At 46.2% G+C, this 21721-nt stretch overlaps 1 protein-coding gene across 4 annotated transcripts in view; it reads right to left on the bottom strand.

Annotated features, from left to right (window-relative positions):
• PRKD1 (protein kinase D1) overlaps positions 1 to 21721 on the bottom strand; it is a 1050331-nt gene that overhangs the window by 216217 nt on the left and 812393 nt on the right. The window lies entirely within an intron of this gene.

Raw genomic sequence — 21721 nt, 5'->3', positions numbered from 1 at the left:
AAAACACCCAGTGTCATATAGGTAAACATGCAAACAGCAAGACATCCAGTGCCATCTAAGTAAACACGTAAACAGCAAAACACCCAGTGGCGTTTAAGTAAACACATAAGCAGCAAAACACCCAGTGTCATCTAAGTAAATTCGTAAACAGCAAAACACCCAGTGCCATCTAAGTAAACACGCAAACAGCAAAACACCCAGTACCATCTAAGTAAACACACAAACAGCAAAACACCCAGTACCATCTAAGTAAACACGCAAACAGCAAGACACCCAGTACCATCTAATTAAACATGCAAACAGCAAAACACCCAGTGCCATCTAAGTAAACACACAAACAGCAAAACACCCAGTGCCATCTAAGTAAACACGCAAACAGCAAAACACCCAGTATCATCTAAGTAAACACGCAAACAGCAAAAGACCCAGTGCCATCTAAGTAAATACGCAAAAAGCAAAACACCCAGTACAGTGTCCACAAATGCACAAGCACTAAAACACTTAGGGCAATGCAAGGAAAGGTGCTAGCACCTACACTCTGAGTACTTTATCCGTAAACTTCCAAACTTCCAAACGCCTAACACAATGTCAGAAAACACCAACACACCACGCACCATGTTAGCAAATGTGCAAACTCCAAAATACCCAGTGCCATGCCCACAAACGTACAAACACCAAAACACTCAGTGCCAAGACAGGGAAAATATTACCACTTACACTCTGAGCACCATATTAGTAAACATACAACTACAAAAGAACAACAAGCAACATGTCAGCAAACACCAAATCCCCACACACCATGTTAGCAAACATGCAAAAGCCAAACACCCAGTGCCATGCCAGACATTTGGCAAAAACTAAGCACCTTGTTAGAAAATACAGCACCACCAAAATATCCTGTACCATGTCAGTAAACATCAAAACCTCAAAAAAACAGCAATGTCATCAACAATGCAAACACCAAAAAACTCTGTACCATGCAAGCAACTGTTCAAACACCAAAAGATTAAGTGCTACGTAAGCAAATGTGTAAACAGCAAAGCACCCAGTGCCATGTCACTAATGTTGCAGACACCATATCATCCAGTGTCATATTAGCAACATAACAAACACCTATACACCAACCAGCAGGTCAACAAGATGCAAACACCAAATCATTCAGAAGTCAATCAGCAACAAACCAACGACAGAAAAGGGCAGCAACACTTCAACACTCAGCATCACATCAGTTTGGTGATGCCAACAGCAAAACGCAGAGAGCCTGGTCAGCAGCAACATAAACACTGAACACAAATAAGTCAAACAAGACAACTGGGTTGTGTATTACTAGAAAAACACAATCATTAAAACATAAACCCTACATGCAATTAAACAATGTACACAACATTAGAAGGTGCCAAAATGTTAAAGCACTAACAAAATGAAATGTCTTAACATTAATAAAACCAAAAGGTATGAGGCAGAGTTAATAGCTTGCACCTGACTTCAGACTGTGTCGCGAGGACAGCATTTCCTGCAGCATTGTCTGGGGCTCCCTGGTTCTACCCAGGTATTGGAAGATTGTTAAGGCCATTGAGAGTTCCTTGGGTGATATTATAATCCCAATTGCCTCTTTAACTGTTTTATATGCCTCTCTAATTTGTCACTAACACCCTGGCTCTTCTAAAAACGTGAAGGTATTGATTCAGTTAAAGCTTTGGCTTTCAAAATCTGAAGCAAATGTTATAATGCTATCTCAAAATACAAGCAATGGATAGGCTCATGCAGAGATATTGGGCTTCATTACAAGTGTGGTGGTCCAGAAATAAGGGTGCAGGTAGCAACGTACCGGCACCCTTTCCAGACCACCAAACTACGAGTCTGCCGGTAGGGGCACGGAACTCCTGGCAGGCCTGACCTGCCGGGAGTTTAGGCCCCTACCGGCAGTGTTTTCACTGAAGTACCGGCACCGTTGCTAATGGGGATTTACTGTTTCTGCCGCCTGCCATAATATCCCGGTGGCACCAGGAAGCCAGCCGGCGGGAACAGTGTTACTTGCCAGTAACCCGCTTTCTACCTGTGGGTTTTACCGGAAACTCCATAATGATGCCCATTGTTTCATTACATGCTCCTTATTGGACAGGCCAGATTCAAATCTCATGGCCAAATTCTTTCTGTCCTCGGGCTACATGATGCACATAGTGCAGCGTTTATAGTCATTCTTTCTGTCCTTGGGCTACATGATGCAAATAGTGCAGCGTTTACAGTCATTCTTTCTGTCCTCGGGCTACATGATGCAAATAGTGCAGCGTTTACAGTCATTCTTTCTGTCCTCCGGCTACATGATGCAAATAGTGCAGCGTTTACAGTCATTTTTGCTGTCCTCGGGCTACATGATGCAAATAGTGCAGCGTTTACAGTCATTCTTTCTGTCCTCGGGCTACATGATGCAAATAGTGCAGCGTTTGCAGTCATTCTTTCTGTCCTCGGGCTACATGATGCAAATAGTGCAGCGTTTACAGTCATTCGTTCTGTGCCCAGGCTTCATGGTGCAAGTAGTGCAGCGTTTACAGTCATTCGTTCTGTGCCCAGGCTTCATGGTGCAAGTAGTGCAGCGTTTACAGTCATTCTTTCTGTCCTTAGGCTACATGGTGCACATAGTGCTTACAATCTGCATGCTTCATTTGTGTATGCAATAAGCACATGCCATAAACAGCGCCATGTTTGACTGTGTGTATGCCTGACTACCTTAGGCATGAGGCTAAAATAGTGCCGTGTTTGCCGTCAAGCCGCTTGCTTTTATTAAGCAGATGATACAAACGGTGCACTGTTTGCACACCAGCCACTTGCACAATACAGTTAGGGCCTGATTCACAACGGGTTTTCCAATGGCATTGCGCCATTATCAAATGTGATTGTGAATTAAGCCCATAGTGAATGCAGTGTTTACAGTCTCTCTAGTGACCACCTACACACACTACACTCCCAGTGTTGCTTAGTGTGTCTTGAGCGCACACCGCTGGTGTCGTGCTTAAAGGGTGGGTCTGCGAAGGTTTAGGTGCTCGGGAAATTGTATAAAGACACTGGCAGGTGATTTCTCCTCGGGGCGCTTCCAGTGGCGGATGAAAGCACCTATGTTGGTTCAGCCCTGGCTGTGAGGGGCCTCGGGCCTCCACTGCCGGAAGTGCCTAGACACCGGAGCCCAGCTCACTGCACCTAGAAGCTGAGCCAGGGATGGACTGGGCTATAGGGAACTCTGGAGATTTCTCAGTAGGCTACAGCACCCTGGGCAGGGGTGGACTGGCCTTTAGGGAACTCTGGAGATTTCATGGTAGACTTCTGCATCCTGGCAGGGGTGGACTGGCCTTTAGGGAACTCTGGAGATTTCATGGTAGACTTCTGCATTCTGGCAGGGGTGGACTTGCCTATAGGGAACTCTGGAGATTTCTCGGTAGGCTACAGCACCCTGAGCAGGGGTGGACTGGCCTTTAGGGAACTCTGGAGATTTCATGGTAGACTTCTGCATCCTGGCAGGGGTGGACTGGCCTTTAGGGAACTCTGGAGATTTCATGGTAGACTTCTGCATTCTGGCAGGGGTGGACTTGCCTATAGGGAACTCTGGAGATTTCTCGGTAGGCTACAGCACCCTGAGCAGGGGTGGACTGGCCTTTAGGGAACTCTGGAGATTTCTCGGTAGGCTTCTGCACCCTGGGCAGGTGTGGACTGGCCTATTGGGAACTCTGGAGATTTTGCGGTAGGTTTCTGCACCCTGGGCAGGGGTGGCCTGGGGTACAGGGATCTCTGGATATGTATCTGTAGGTTTCTGCACCCTGGGCAGGGGTGGACTGGCCTATGGGGAACTCTGGAGATTTCTCAGTAGGCTTCTGCACCCTGGCAGGGGTGGACTGGCCTATAGGGAAATCTGGAGATTTCTCAGTAGGCTTCTGCACCCTGGCAGGGGTGGACTGGCCTATAGGGAAATCTGGAGATTTTGCGGTAGGTTTCTGCACCCTGGGCAGGGGTGGACTGGCCTATAGGGAACTCTGGAGATTCCTCATTAGGCTTCTGCACCCTGGCAGGGGTGGACTGGCCTATAGGGAAATCTGGAGATTTCCCAGTAGGCTTCTGCACCCTGGGCAGGGGTGGACTGGCCTATAGGGAACTCTGGAGATTCCTCAGTAGGCTTCTGCACCCTGGCAGGGGTGGACTGGCCTATAGGGAACTCTGGAGATTTCTCAGTAGGCTACAGCACCCTGGGCAGGGGTGGACTGGCGCATAGAGAACCCTGGAAGATTTCATGGTAGGCTTCTGCACCCTGGGCAGGGGTGGACTGGAGTATTGGGAACTCTGGAGATTTCTCGGTAGGTTTCTACACCCTGGGAAGGGGTTGCCTGTCTTATACGGAACTCTGGAGTTTTCTCGGTAGGCTACTGCACACTGGGCTTCTTTTGTGTGTTTTTCCGAATGTTCTCAAGGGTAAACGGTCGGGCTTGCTGTAAATATGTATTATGGGGTCACTTAGAACTTTATTTCCAGGGTCACTTATGTTTCCCAGTCAACCCCTGAGCTGGGCCACCCCTTTCTGCGCGACAGGCCCCCTCCCTGCCTGCGTGTCACCTTAGAACAGATCAGGCCTCTGCTAATATCAACACCTGTACGTGAGCGTCACGTGGAAAAGCGAGCTCTGGGTCTCCTGATGCGAGTGGCGCCGCCGCCGCTCGTGCCGCGGCACCGGGCGTTATGCTCGCTTTACGCCCGGGCTCTAATGCGCGCGCTGCGGCCTTGCTACGGATATAAATCATCCTCCGCGCTGGAGAGGGTCCAGGGGCTCTGGCTCGGCCAGCTCCACCGCTGGCATCTGCCCAGGAAACAGCTGCACTGTAGCAGATGACAGCATGGAAAGTGGCCGGCTGCGCGCCAACCAGGCCAGTCCAGGGAGCGTGGGGCCGGCGAACAGGCCTATGTGGCCAGGCAGGCAGAGCGGCTGAGCGGGCAACGATGGCACCTGATGGCCATGAGTGTAGCAGACGGGCTAAGGCACACGCATACATTCACTCATATGTGCAAAGAGAAAGACAGGACTGGAGAATCACCTGCCGAGGGCAACGGGTCACGTTGGCATGTTTGCACACACATGCTCAGTGAACCACTCTCCCACTGGCTCTCACACACCCACTCACACTTCACACCCACGTCATTCCCAAGTAAGAGAGAGAGAGGTGAGCTGATACCAATCAGTCACTCAGTGACCGAGCGCACACTCGCACACATTGATTGTGATACTGGACCTAAGCACCCCAAGAAGTGGGGCAAGTGTGCAAGAGTGCGCGTGACTAAACCAGGGCATTTGGTGTCAGAGCAGGGCAGGGCTTTAAGTGGGGTAAGAAATCGAGAGGGGGCCCTCATTAGGGGCGTGGCCTTAAAAGCACGCAAATCGTAAGGTCTGCACACAAACATATGTACATGTTATATATCTGTGTGCGTTCCTTCCTATGGTTTGTGTACTTTGCAGGCCATCTTTTCTAAACATAGTGTTACATATTTCTATGTTTAGAAAAGATGGCCTGCAAAGTTCACAAACCATAGTAAGGAACGCACACAGATATATAACATGTATATATGTTTGCGTGCGTACCTTACGGTTTGTCTAGTTTTCAGGCCAGGTTTTCGGATTTATGAAAGATGGCTTTGAAAGTACACCATTCAAGCCAACTTTTGTAGACCTCGAGGAATCCCCAGGTTCGCTGAGGGTTAAAGACGCCTCCGCGACCTGGGGAAACAGAGGGACAGTAACTGCCTTTGGTGACCCCTTGCGCGAGGGGTCACCAAAGACAGTTACTATGACTGACGGAAGTGGCAGCCAGGCACAGCATCGCTGCAGTTGGCTGCCACTTCTGTCAGCTAGCCTGACTTCATGGCAGGCACAAATACCTTTGCGGCTGTTGCCGCGACGGGATAATGAATCCCGCCAATGTTGCGTGCGGTGGGACTGGAGGCCCAGCCCACTTTTTCAACACAGATAACCGAGCTCGGCTATTGGCCGACACGCGCCCACACCCATCTGTCAATCATTCTGGAGGCAGTCTACGACTGGATACAGCACGAGTTGCAGGGGTTTTTCCACCTCGCTTGGGAGACACGCTCAACACGGTTGCCAGGACAAACGGTCCCTCCTGGCTTTCCCGCTCGCTGCAATCCTTCACTTAATACGGCAGCCTCAGAAGTAACAGACACTTTGTGGCTCTCTGCACGTTCTATTCTGCCTCCAGCCACGTCCAAGGAACGTCGTTATCCTCTTACCCAGGCAAGTCCTCTTGCAAATCCTTGACATTCTACTATCAGGTCCACTAGTACAGGGCAGATGTCAGATATCAGTTTACAGCAGCATGCGCCCCCCCCCTTTTTTTCCAGTTCAGGGGCTTGCCATTTGGCCTTCATCAAATACGACACCGTTGTAGATGTTTCTAGTAACTAAGTCTGCTCCTTTCTGTAGGTCATTTTCCTAGGCAGTATCGCACTTTGGAACAGTGTCGTAATACCAAACGGGTATTTCACCCGCCAACAATTCGAAGTGGACACAGACGTCTCCAGTGATCGAACACCTGGCGACATCCACTCCTTCATTTCTTCACTTTTTTCCTGAGAAGACATTACTCAGGTAATTTCCTTGCACTGATGAGCTCCTTTCCAGCATATTCTATCGGCTCCTCACATTTTACCAATTGGCTTTCATTCATTGCTTCCAATCCTCAGGTCCTGTGGGCCCCGTCCAGTAGTGACGACCGAGGGACCAACTAGCATTGTACAGCAGACCCTCCCGGTCCCCTGCCTCAGTTACAAGCAACCTCTACTTAGCCCACTACGGCTCTGTTCATTCCCACCCATCCAAGGTAAGCGATTCCTTACCACTCCAGCCTGCCCCACCACACCGTCTTGGACCTTGGTTTGCAGACCGGCGGGTACCCACCAGGGATTCCTGCACTGCTCTTCCAAAGGGGACCCAATGCCACAATCTGCTCCCCCTGCCCCTAATTCGGGGGTAGTTTCATCGGAACTTTTTCCGAGACTTCCCTCTCTACAAGGGGCTTTGTACGCATGTGGCCATGAGATACATCTCAGACTCGTCCAGGATCGATGTCTGCCTTTCCTGATTAGTTTCTACTTTTGCATGCATTATACATTTTGTAGAGATGCACTTCCTGGTGACTCATTCCCCTTATTTGTTTCTTTTGAACCGAATGTTTTTTTCTGTCTCCCCTTTTCCACCCATACAGGGTCCTGCTAATTATTGCCCTGATGAAGGCGGAGTAGATTCTGTTTACATGATAAAACATTTCTTCACCAATTTTGTTCCGCCGAAACGCTTTCTTCTATCAGAGGGGAAAACAAGGTCCTTCACAGCGTCATTTGTGGACCACCAGGACCATTCTGCTCACGTGACATGATCCATTGATGGGAACATGCCATCTAGGTTAAACACCTACATCCTATATGTTTTTTTATTCCCCCTGTAGCGTTGGCAGACCCTATCCCGTCACATAATATCTTCAACTTCGGGAATTGATTCTAATTACTAATGAATACCACTCTCAAATTCTTAATATGTTCTATTACATTGAATAGAGGTGTAATTGTACTCATTACTTTGTACTTTTGTGTTTTTCTGTGATTCAACCAGTATTCCAGTGATACATAACTGGCTTTTTGTCAATATTGTAATTGCTTTTCATTTATGTTCTTTCCTCGATGTACCAATTTCAATTTTCTTAGATTGTTTCAAAGCTCTCATACCCAATTGATAAATGGGAAATGAATGTTCGTTTTCTTGATTACACATGTCTTTCCATGTTGGTTTTTACTATATGTACTTAATTTTTTTATGATATTAAATATTTCTTCTCTTTTTTTACATCAATCTCTGTAAATATCTGTTTATTCTCTAGGAGTGTTCTAATATGTATTTTTGCATGCAAATTGATAACCATTAAGGTTATGTGGGTTTAGACCAGGTGCAATATTTCTAATTCATTTACACTTCACACTGGCTAACCCCTAAACATACCAGTACCTTTGTTTTTTTGAGATTATAGACCTTGCCCCCCACTGGTACGTTACCCCCCCCCCCCCCGGGGCAGACCACTGTGGCTACAGAGTAGCCCTAATTCTGTATATATGTTTATTGGCAACCTCGGTTGTTTAGTGGTCGGGTGTTTTCCTTTTCCCCAAAATTGTCTTCGTTTTGGGAGTCTATCGAAGCTAGCCACACTTAGGCTCGTCCATAGACAAGCTTTTTTATTACTCCTTTATTTCGAGCTTTGTCTACATATACATTAGATCTCACTGTTCCCCTATTGGATTTAGCTCTGCATGGGTCCCCCTACCCGCATGTGCCTGTAGGCCATCAGGTTCCAGCTGTGAGGTTTGGCAGATATGGCTGAAAATGCAACTTTAAGCTATTCTGAGGAGGAAATAATTGAGCTAACCCGCGGCCCTTCCCTCTTTGACCCACCTGATCCAAACCAGTCCCCAACCTCATCGAGCACCGCTGACGACCTATTAAAACTTTAAAAAAAGACCTTCCGCACCGAACTCCATGGTCATTTCCTTAGGGAATATTTGAAAAATAACATCATACCGAATGGCCTTATAGTGCGCAATGAACCTAGATTATTTCTAGAAGACAAAGAATACACCACCAACTTTAGCTACATCGCTACCAAGTGCAGTCGGGATTTGATGGTATTGACTATCACCACTGCACAAAGGATCAGCACTGATCTACAAAAAACTTTTGATGCAGAAGAAGCACGATTCAAAAGCAATCCTCTACTGACTGACATAGAGGCACAACTCTCCAATATCAACAAACAATTCGAACAATTCAAGGTTAATACCTTGACCAAGAAATCCAATAAATTGAATAAAGATATCAAAAATTTCAAGACTGAAATCATATACCCCTACACGGCCGAAGGGTATATTGATTCCCTCAAGAAACAGAGTGGGGGATCTCAATCCTCGCCCAGAGGCAGACGCAACAGAGTTAATTTCTCTGGATCAAGCAGCTCTGGATCCTCCAGTGGAGGCTCACAACAGAATTTTCCACCTTTTCAGGGATACCCTTTTGGCCAACCTCAGGGCCCTTACCCACCACCGTTCCCTTTTTTAGGCAGAGGAGGACAAGGCGGAGGATGGGGCCCACCGCCCTGGAACACACCCTATCAAGGGCAACAAAGACGCCCCAGGAGACGGAGGCGATAGACCAAACCGCTGATAATAATCAGTTACCCATTTACAATTTGGGCAACTTTCATTTAACTTCATGTCAATTTTCTCTTCTAGCAAAGGGCCTCTCTTTTGTCCCCACAGGTGACACAGATTGGTACAGAACTGAAAATGAGATACATCGATTTTTTCGTAATATTAGACTCCGGGTCTTTTTTCAAGACCACACCGATCAAGAGATTGATCCCGATACGGGTCTCCATCCCAAATCGTCTTTTACACCCACCGATAGTCAAACACCTGATGATTTACTTACCTTTGAGAAATGTGTACTAAAGGACATTAGAAAACTAAAAAGGGCCAAACACACACCTCAGCAGAACCTAACCACTGGTGAGAGACGAGCTTTGAAAGACCTATCCAACAATAGGGACATGATAATCAAACTGGCTGACAAGGGGGGCGGCATTGTCCTGATGACAATTGATCAGTATACTAATATGATTATGACTCTACTGAATGACAGAACCAGCTACCAAACACTCAGGAAGGACCCCTCCACAGATATGAAAACAACAATCTCGGAAATGGTCGCCTATGCTCGGGAGAGAGATTGGATTACAGAAAAAGAATCCAATTTCCTGACTACATCCTCTAACCGCACACCTTGCTTGTACGCCCTCCCCAAAATTCACAAAAATATACACGACCCCCCGGGGAGACCTATAGTTTCAGGGTGCGGCTCCATCTTGGAACCATTAGGACAATTCATTGATTATTTTCTCAAACCTCTCAGTAGTAAAACCAGATCATACTTCAGAGACACCATGCACACTATTCAGGTTTTTGAAAATCTGTCATTTAATAGTTACCAACAGATCTTGGTAACCATGGACATCAAGGCACTCTATACCTCTATACCACAGGACAGAGCCATAGACTGTGCATATGAACATCTCATTCGTGAATACGCCGAACCAGGATCCTTTCGTGTCCCTCCAGAATTCATTATTGAACTGTTAACCTTTGCCCTCAACAAAAGTTTCTTCACCTTCGACAACCAGTACTTCCTTCAAATTAAAGGTACAGCTATGGGGGCTACTTTTGCCCCCAGCCTGGCCATTTTATTCATGGCCTCTTTCGAAGACCAATACATTTACAATTCGATTAACCAATGGGAGGCTAAAATCTGCCACTGGCATCGTTACATAGATGATATTATTTTTATTTGGACAGGAGACGTTACATCTCTCCAAAATTTCCTAACATGGCTTAACTTGTGTGATAACAATATTCAATTCACTATGGAGTACAACACAACCTTAATACACTTCCTGGACCTTGAGATCTCATGCCGTGTTAATAAACTCACGTGTAACCTTTTCAGAAAACCAACTGATCGCAATACTCTTCTGCATTATCACAGTGATCACCCCCAACACATCAAACAAAATCTTCCTTACGGTCAATTCTTGAGGATACGAAGGAACTGCACCCACCTGGAGGATTTCTATGCCAATGCAGACGCACTTGGTACTAGACTATGCTCACGCGGTTATCCCACAAGACTATTCAACACTGCTTCCAAAAGAGCGAGAGTCACGAACAGAGACTCCTTACTGACACCGAGGTCTAAATCAGTCACACAGAACAATGAACGACTTACCTGTGTGGTCACACATGGTCCTAATACCTTTAACTTCAAAAAAGTCATTAAAAAATACTGGCCAATAGTGAGATTGCAACTGAACGAGGACCCTATACCCAGATTCGCCTTTAAGAGAGCAAAAAACATTAGGGAATATCTAGTGCATTCCTCGTTCTCCAGGCCCCCACTACGAACTGGCCTTTGGGATTTACGCAAAACCACGGGTCATTACCCCTGTGGTTCCTGCTCAGTTTGCAGACTCACAAAGAAGATTCTCACATTCAATATTGGCACAAAACAGTGGACTTTGAAACACTTATCCAATTGCAAAAGCAACCAAGTCATCTACTTAATCGAATGCCCATGCGGCCTTCGTTACGTGGGACAGACTATGCGAAAAGTCGGCATCCGCATTTCGGAACACCGTTCCCGAATTCGGTGCAAAAATCTCACTTCCCCACTGGTTACACACTACCTGGTGAACCACCACACCCCAGACGATATGCTATGGTGGGTCTTGGACAGAATTCATACTGGTCAGAACATACCGATTAGACTTTCCGAATTGGAAAGAAGATGGATCTATAGACTAGATACACTAGCACAGGGTCTCAACGAACAAACTCCTTATTGAAGACCCCGAGCTTTAACACCATCCCGGGGGCTTGATTCCAACCCCCTTTCCTCTTCGATACTAACAGCAATACCTCTCAAGGAGGCCAACACCCATTCCACCCCAGGCATGACGGGTCCCCGTGGATCCCGTCTTCCTGTGGCCCAACAGGCTCATTGGAGTTCAGTTTCATCTATATTTGTTGCACAATTGGCTGATTTGCAGTAGCACCCTCTTATTCGACTTTCTAGGAACATTTACGGCTAACTATAGGCTCACAACTTCAGTAACATCTACATCTCACGTGCTGTTCCTATCGTTTAGCCTGGTACCAGCTCATGATCCATCTCTCAGATCCTTCCCTTCCTGCACGGAGCACGCAGGGTGATCAACAGGCCATCACTCGCATTTCAGGCATTGATTTCCTTTCTAGTCACGAATGAAGCTCGTGACCGGCTCCTCCCGCCCCTTTTCGTGCCACGGTTGGTTGGCCCTAACACACACCCACCTGCCAATCACATGTCTTGGCAGGTCCCCATTGGTCTTTACGTGATTTCCACGTTGGTTTTCCGGTTTCTCCAGCCCACTTTTTCAACACAGATAACCGAGCTCGGCTATTGGCCGACACGCGCCCACACCCATCTGTCAATCATTCTGGAGGCAGTCTACGACTGGATACAGCACGAGTTGCAGGGGTTTTTCCACCTCGCTTGGGAGACACGCTCAACACGGTTGCCAGGACAAACGGTCCCTCCTGGCTTTCCCGCTCGCTGCAATCCTTCACTTAATACGGCAGCCTCAGAAGTAGCAGACACTTTGTGGCTCTCTGCACGTTCTATTCTGCCTCCAGCCACGTCCAAGGAACGTCGTTATCCTCTTACCCAGGCAAGTCCTCTTGCAAATCCTTGACATTCTACTATCAGGTCCACTAGTACAGGGCAGATGTCAGATATCCGTTTACAGCAGCATGCGCCCCCCCCCCTTTTTTTCCAGTTCAGGGGCTTGCCATTTGGCCTTCATCAAATACGACACCGTTGTAGATGTTTCTAGTAACTAAGTCTGCTCCTTTCTGTAGGTCATTTTCCTAGGCAGTATCGCGCTTTGGAACAGTGTCGTAATACCAAACGGGTATTTCACCCGCCAACAATTCGAAGTGGACACAGACGTCTCCAGTGATCGAACACCTGGCGACATCCACTCATTCATTTCTTCACTTTTTTCCTGAGAAGACATTACTCAGGTAATTTCCTTGCACTGATGAGCTCCTTTCCAGCATATTCTATCGGCTCCTCACATTTTACCAATTGGCTTTCATTCATTGCTTCCAATCCTCAGGTCCTGTGGGCCCCGTCCAGTAGTGACGACCGAGGGACCAACTAGCATTGTACAGCAGACCCTCCCGGTCCCCTGCCTCAGTTACAAGCAACCTCTACTTAGCCCACTACGGCTCTGTTCATTCCCACCCATTCAAGGTAAGCGATTCCTTACCACTCCAGCCTGCCCCACCACACCGTCTTGGACCTTGGTTTGCAGACCGGCGGGTACCCACCAGGGATTCCTGCACTGCTCTTCCAAAGGGGACCCAATGCCACAATCTGCTCCCCCTGCCCCTAATTCGGGGGTAGTTTCATCGGAACTTTTTCCGAGACTTCCCTCTCTACAAGGGGCTTTGTACGCATGTGGCCATGAGATACATCTCAGACTCGTCCAGGATCGATGTCTGCCTTTCCTGATTAGTTTCTACTTTTGCATGCATTATAAATTTTGTAGAGATGCACTTCCTGGTGACTCATTCCCCTTATTTGTTTCTTTTGAACCGAATGTTTTTTTCTGTCTCCCCTTTTCCACCCATACAGGCTCCTGCTAATTATTGCCCTGATGAAGGCGGAGTAGATTCTGTTTACATGATAAAACATTTCTTCACCAATTTTGTTCCGCCGAAACGCTTTCTTCTATCAGAGGGGAAAACAAGGTCCTTCACAGCGTCATTTGTGGACCACCAGGACCATTCTGCTCACGTGACATGATCCATTGATGGGAACATGCCATCTAGGTTAAACACCTACATCCTATATGTTTTTTTATTCCCCCTGTAGCGTTGGCAGACCCTATCCCGTCACATAATATCTTCAACTTCGGGAATTGATTCTAATTACTAATGAATACCACTCTCAATTTCTTAATATGTTCTATTACATTGAATAGAGGTTTAATTGTACTCATTACTTTGTACTTCTGTGTTTTTCTGTGATTCAACCAGTATTCCAGTGATACATAACTGGCTTTTTGTCAATATTGTAATTGCTTTTCATTTATGTTCTTTCCTCGATGTACCAATTTCAATTTTCTTAGATTGTTTCAAAGCTCTCATACCCAATTGATAAATGGGAAATGAATGTTCGTTTTCTTGATTACACATGTCTTTCCATGTTGGTTTTTACTATATGTACTTAATTTTTTATGATATTAAATATTTCTTCTCTTTTTTTACATCAATCTCTGTAAATATCTGTTTATTCTCTAGGAGTGTTCTAATATGTATTTTTGCATGCAAATTGATAACCATTAAGGTTATGTGGGTTTAGACCAGGTGCAATATTTCTAATTCATTTACACTTCACACTGGCTAACCCCTAAACATACCAGTACCTTTGTTTTGTTGAGATTATAGACCTTGCCCCCCACTGGTACGTTACCCCCCCCCGGGGCAGACCACTGTGGCTACAGAGTAGCCCTAATTCTGTATATATGTTTATTGGCAACCTCGGTTGTTTAGTGGTCGGGTGTTTTCCTTTTCCCCAAAATTGTCTTCGTTTTGGGAGTCTATCGAAGCTAGCCACACTTAGGCTCGTCCATAGACAAGCTTTTTTATTACTCCTTTATTTCGAGCTTTGTCTACATATACATTAGATCTCACTGTTCCCCTATTGGATTTAGCTCTGCATGGGTCCCCCTACCCGCATGTGCCTGTAGGCCATCAGGTTCCAGCTGTGAGGTTTGGCAGATATGGCTGAAAATGCAACTTGAAGCTATTCTGAGGAGGAAATAATTGAGCTAACCCGCGGCCCTTCCCTCTTTGACCCACCTGATCCAAACCAGTCCCCAACCTCATCGAGCACCGCTGACGACCTATTAAAACTTTAAAAAAAGACCTTCCGCACCGAACTCCATGGTCATTTCCTTAGGGAATATTTGAAAAATAACATCATACCGAATGGCCTTATAGTGCGCAATGAACCTAGATTATTTCTAGAAGACAAAGAATACACCACCAACTTTAGCTACATCGCTACCAAGTGCAGTCGGGATTTGATGGTATTGACTATCACCACTGCACAAAGGATCAGCACTGATCTACAAAAAACTTTTGATGCAGAAGAAGCACGATTCAAAAGCAATCCTCTACTGACTGACATAGAGGCACAACTCTCCAATATCAACAAACAATTCGAACAATTCAAGGTTAATACCTTGACCAAGAAATCCAATAAATTGAATAAAGATATCAAAAATTTCAAGACTGAAATCATATACCCCTACACGGCCGAAGGGTATATTGATTCCCTCAAGAAACAGAGTGGGGGATCTCAATCCTCGCCCAGAGGCAGACGCAACAGAGTTAATTTCTCTGGATCAAGCAGCTCTGGATCCTCCAGTGGAGGCTCACAACAGAATTTTCCACCTTTTCAGGGATACCCTTTTGGCCAACCTCAGGGCCCTTACCCACCACCGTTCCCTTTTTTGGGCAGAGGAGGACAAGGCGGAGGATGGGGCCCACCGCCCTGGAACACACCCTATCAAGGGCAACAAAGACGCCCCAGGAGACGGAGGCGATAGACCAAACCGCTGATAATAATCAGTTACCCATTTACAATTTGGGCAACTTTCATTTAACTTCATGTCAATTTTCTCTTCTAGCAAAGGGCCTCTCTTTTGTCCCCACAGGTGACACAGATTGGTACAGAACTGAAAATGAGATACATCGATTTTTTCGTAATATTAGACTCCGGGTCTATTTTCAAGACCACACCGATCAAGAGATTGATCCTGATACGGGTCTACATCCCAAATCGTCTTTTACACCCACCGATAGTCAAACACCTGATGATTTACTTACCTTTGAGAAATGTGTACTAAAGGACATTAGAAAACTAAAAAGGGCCAAACACACACCTCAGCAGAACCTAACCACTGGTGAGAGACGAGCTTTGAAAGACCTATCCAACAATAGGGACATGATAATCAAACTGGCTGACAAGGGGGGCGGCATTGTCCTGATGACAATTGATCAGTATACTAATATGATTATGACTCTACTGAATGACAGAACCAGCTACCAAACACTCAGGAAGGACCCCTCCACAGATATGAAAACAACAATCTCGGAAATGGTCGCCTATGCTCGGGAGAGAGATTGGATTACAGAAAAAGAATCCAATTTCCTGACTACATCCTCTAACCGCACACCTTGCTTGTACGCCCTCCCCAAAATTCACAAAAATATACACGACCCCCCGGGGAGACCTATAGTTTCAGGGTGCGGCTCTATCTTGGAACCATTAGGACAATTCATTGATTATTTTCTCAAACCTCTCAGTAGTAAAACCAGATCATACCTCAGAGACACCATGCACACTATTCAGGTTTTTGAAAATCTGTCATTTAATAGTTACCAACAGATCTTGGTAACCATGGACATCAAGGCACTCTATACCTCTATACCATAGGACAGAGCCATAGACTGTGCATATGAACATCTCATTCGTGAATATGCCGAACCAGGATCCTTTCGTGTCCCTCCAGAATTCATTATTGAACTGTTAACCTTTGCCCTCAACAAAAGTTTCTTCACCTTCGACAACCAGTACTTCCTTCAAATTAAAGGTACAGCTATGGGGGCTACTTTTGCCCCCAGCCTGGCCATTTTATTCATGGCCTCTTTCGAAGACCAATACATTTACAATTCGATTAACCAATGGGAGGCTAAAATCTGCCACTGGCATCGTTAAATAGATGATATTATTTTTATTTGGACAGGAGACGTTACATCTCTCCAAAATTTCCTAACATGGCTTAACTTGTGTGATAACAATATTCAATTCACTATGGAGTACAACACAACCTTAATACACTTCCTGGACCTTGAGATCTCATGCCGTTTTAATAAACTCGCGTGTAACCTTTTCAGAAAACCAACTGATCGCAATACTCTTCTGCATTATCACAGTGATCACCCCCAACACATCAAACAAAATCTTCCTTACGGTCAATTCTTGAGGATACGAAGGAACTGCACCCACCTGGAGGATTTCTATGCCAATGCAGACGCACTTGGTACTAGACTATGCTCACGCGGTTATCCCACAAGACTAGTCAACACTGCTTCCAAAAGAGCGAGAGTCACGAACAGAGACTCCTTACTGACACCGAGGTCTAAATCAGTCACACAGAACAATGAACGACTTACCTGTGTGGTCACACATGGTCCTAATACCTTTAACTTCAAAAAAGTAATTAAAAAATACTGGCCAATAGTGAGATTGCAACTGAACGAGGACCCTATACCCAGATTCGCCTTTAAGAGAGCAAAAAACATTAGGGAATATCTAGTGCATTCCTCGTTCTCCAGGCCCCCACTACGAACTGGCCTTTGGGATTTACGCAAAACCACGGGTCATTACCCCTGTGGTTCCTGCTCAGTTTGCAGACTCACAAAGAAGATTCTCACATTCAATATTGGCACAAAACAGTGGACTTTGAAACACTTATCCAATTGCAAAAGCAACCAAGTCATCTACTTAATCGAATGCCCATACGGCCTTCGTTACGTGGGACAGACTATGCGAAAAGTCGGCATCCGCATTTCGGAACACCGTTCCCGAATTCGGTGCAAAAATCTCACTTCCCCACTGGTTACACACTACCTGGTGAACCACCACACCCCAGACGATATGCTATGGTGGGTCTTGGACAGAATTCATACTGGTCAGAACATACCGATTAGACTTTCCGAATTGGAAAGAAGATGGATCTATAGACTAGATACACTAGCACAGGGTCTCAACGAACAAACTCCTTATTGAAGACCCTGAGCTTTAACACCATCCCGGGGGCTTGATTCCAACCCCCTTTCCTCTTCGATACTAACAGCAATACCTCTCAAGGAGGCCAACACCCATTCCACCCCAGGCATGACGGGTCCCCGTGGATCCCGTCTTCCTGTGGCCCAACAGGCTCATTGGGGTTCAGTTTCATCTATATTTGTTGCACAATTGGCTGATTTGCAGTAGCACCCTCTTATTCGACTTTCTAGGAACATTTACGGCTAACTACAGGCTCACAACTTCAGTAACATCTACATCTCACGTGCTGTTCCTACCGTTTAGCCTGGTACCAGCTCATGATCCATCTCTCAGATCCTTCCCTTCCTGCACGGAGCACGCAGGGTGATCAACAGGCCATCACTCGCATTTCAGGCATTGATTTCCTTTCTAGTCACGAATGAAGCTCGTGACCGGCTCCTCCCGCCCCTTTTCGTGCCACGGTTGGTTGGCCCTAACACACACCCACCTGCCAATCACATGTCTTGGCAGGTCCCCATTGGTCTTTACGTGATTTCCACGTTGGTTTTCCGGTTTCTCCAGCCCACTTTTTCAACACAGATAACCGAGCTCGGCTATTGGCCGACACGCGCCCACACCCATCTGTCAATCATTCTGGAGGCAGTCTCCGACTGGATACAGCACGAGTTGCAGGGGTTTTTCCACCTCGCTTGGGAGACACGCTCAACACGGTCGCCAGGACAAACGGTCCCTCCTGGCTTTCCCGCTCGCTGCAATCCTTCACTTTATACGGCAGCCTCAGAAGTAGCAGACACTTTGTGGCTCTCTGCACGTTCTATTCTGCCTCCAGCCACGTCCAAGGAACGTCGTTATCCTCTTACCCAGGCAAGTCCTCTTGCAAATCCTTGACATTCTACTATCAGGTCCACTAGTACAGGGCAGATGTCAGATATCAGTTTACAGCAGCATGCGCCCCCCCCCCCTTTTTTTCCAGTTCAGGGGCTTGCCATTTGGCCTTCATCAAATACGACACCGTTGTAGATGTTTCTAGTAACTAAGTCTGCTCCTTTCTGTAGGTCATTTTCCTAGGCAGTATCGCGCTTTGGAACAGTGTCGTAATACCAAACGGGTATTTCACCCGCCAACAATTCGAAGTGGACACAGACGTCTCCAGTGATCGAACACCTGGCGACATCCACTCCTTCATTTCTTCACTTTTTTCCTGAGAAGACATTACTCAGGTAATTTCCTTGCACTGATGAGCTCCTTTCCAGCATATTCTATCGGCTCCTCACATTTTACCAATTGGCTTTCATTCATTGCTTCCAATCCTCAGGTCCTGTGGGCCCCGTCCAGTAGTGACGACCGAGGGACCAACTAGCATTGTACAGCAGACGCTCCCGGTCCCCTGCCTCAGTTACAAGCAACCTCTACTTAGCCCACTACGGCTCTGTTCATTCCCACCCATCCAAGGTAAGCGATTCCTTACCACTCCAGCCTGCCCCACCACACCGTCTTGGACCTTGGTTTGCAGACCGGCGGGTACCCACCAGGGATTCCTGCACTGCTCTTCCAAAGGGGACCCAAAGCCACAATCTGCTCCCCCTGCCCCTAATTCGGGGGTAGTTTCATCGGAACTTTTTCCGAGACTTCCCTCTCTACAAGGGGCTTTGTACGCATGTGGCCATGAGATACATCTCAGACTCGTCCAGGATCGATGTCTGCCTTTCCTGATTAGTTTCTACTTTTGCATGCATTATAAATTTTGTAGAGATGCACTTCCTGGTGACTCATTCCCCTTATTTGTTTCTTTTGAACCGAATGTTTTTTTCTGTCTCCCCTTTTCCACCCATACAGGGTCCTGCTAATTATTGCCCTGATGAAGGCGGAGTAGATTCTGTTTACATGATAAAACATTTCTTCACCAATTTTGTTCCGCCGAAACGCTTTCTTCTATCAGAGGGGAAAACAAGGTCCTTCACAGCGTCATTTGTGGACCACCAGGACCATTCTGCTCACGTGACATGATCCATTGATGGGAACATGCCATCTAGGTTAAACACCTACATCCTATATGTTTTTTTATTCCCCCTGTAGCGTTGGCAGACCCTATCCCGTCACATAATATCTTCAACTTCGGGAATTGATTCTAATTACTAATGAATACCACTCTCAATTTCTTAATATGTTCTATTACATTGAATAGAGGTTTAATTGTACTCATTACTTTGTACTTCTGTGTTTTTCTGTGATTCAACCAGTATTCCAGTGATACATAACTGGCTTTTTGTCAATATTGTAATTGCTTTTCATTTATGTTCTTTCCTCGATGCACCAATTTCAATTTTCTTAGATTGTTTCAAAGCTCTCATACCCAATTGATAAATGGGAAATGAATGTTCGTTTTCTTGATTACACATGTCTTTCCACGTTGGTTTTTACTATATGTACTTAATTTTTTATGATATTAAATATTTCTTCTCTTTTTTTACATCAATCTCTGTAAATATCTGTTTATTCTCTAGGAGTGTTCTAATATGTATTTTTGCATGCAAATTGATAACCATTAAGGTTATGTGGGTTTAGACCAGGTGCAATATTTCTAATTCATTTACACTTCACACTGGCTAACCCCTAAACATACCAGTACCTTTGTTTTGTTGAGATTACTGGCCCACTTAAAGCACTGGAGCAGGGTCACTCAGTGAGTGAAACATGACACGGGCATATCGTAGTACTTCCGGCTTGTTTGGTTTGGTCTGTTGGCCACTTGTTTCAGCTCCTTGATGCCGCCTTCCTGTGCTGGAAGGGTGAAATAAGGGTCTATTAGGGGCTGAATGAAAGCCTATGGTGAAGGGTGAAATAAGGGCCTATTGGGGGCGGAATGAAAGCCTATGGTGAAGGGTGAAATAAGGATCTATTAGGGGCCGAATGAAAGCCTATGGTGAAGGGTGAAATAAGGGTCTATTGGGGGCGGAATGAAAGCCTATGGTGAAGGGTGAAATAAGGGTCTATTGGGGGCTGAATGAAAGCCTATGGTGAAGGGTGAAATAAGGGCCTATTGGGGGCTGAATGAAAGCCTATAGTGAAGGGTGAAATAAGGGCCTATTGGGGCGGAATGAAAGCCTATGGTGAAGGGTGAAAATAGGGCCTATTGGGGGCGGAATGAAAGCCTATGGTGAAGGGTGAAATAAGGGTCTATTGGGGGTGGAATGAAAGCCTATGGTGAAGGGTGAAATAAGGGCCTGTTGGGGCCCAATGAAAGCCTATGGTGAAGGGTGAAATAAGGGTCTATTGGGGAGCGGAATGAAAGCCTATGGTGAAGGGTGAAATAAGGGCCTGTTGGGGCCGAATGAAAGCCTATGGTGAAGGGTGAAATAAGGGTCTATTGGGGAGCGGAATGAAAGCCTATGGTGGAAGGGTGAAATAAGGGGCTACTAGGGGCTGAATGAAAGCATATGGTGAAGGGTGAAATAAGTGTCTATTAAGGGCGGAATGAAAGCCTATGGTGAAGGGTGAAATAAGGGCCAGTGGGGACAGAATTAAAGCCTATGGTGAAGGGTGAAATAAGGGTCTATTGAGAGCAGAATGAAAGCCTATGGTGAAGGGTGAAATAAGGGCCTATTGGGGACGTAATGAAAGCCTATAGTGAAGGGTGAAATAAGGGTCTATTGTGGGTGAATGAAAGCCTATGGTGAAGGGTGAAAATGGGGTCTATTGGGGCGGAAAGAAAGCCTATGGTGAAGGATGAAAAAAGGGTCTATTGGGGCAGAATGAAAGCCTATGGTGAAGGGTGAAATAAGGGTCTATTGGGGCCCAATGAAAGCCTATGGCGGAAGGGTGAAATAAGGGCGTATTAGGGGTGGAATTAAATCCTATGGTGAAGGGTGAAATAAGGGCCTATTGGGGTGGAATGAAAGCCTATGGCGAAGGGTGAAATAAGGGCCTATTGGGGCGGAATGAAAGCCTATGGTGAAGGGTGAAATACAGGTCTATTGGGGGCTGAATTAAAGCCTATGTTGAAGGGTGAAATAAGGGTCTATTGGGGGCGGAATGAAAGCCTATGGTGAAGGGTGAAATAAGGGTCTATTGGGGCTGAATGAAAGCCTATGGTGGAAGGGTGAAATAAGGGCCTATTAGGTGCGGAATGAAAGCCTTTGGTGAAGGGTGAAAAAAGGGCCTTTTGGGGCCGAA

Source organism: Ambystoma mexicanum, chromosome 14 (genome assembly GCF_040938575.1).
Source record: "Ambystoma mexicanum isolate Mex_15411 chromosome 14, UKY_AmexF1_1, whole genome shotgun sequence".
Taxonomy (NCBI): Eukaryota; Metazoa; Chordata; class Amphibia; order Caudata; family Ambystomatidae; genus Ambystoma; species Ambystoma mexicanum.
This window is presented reverse-complemented; position numbering and strand designations above follow the sequence as displayed.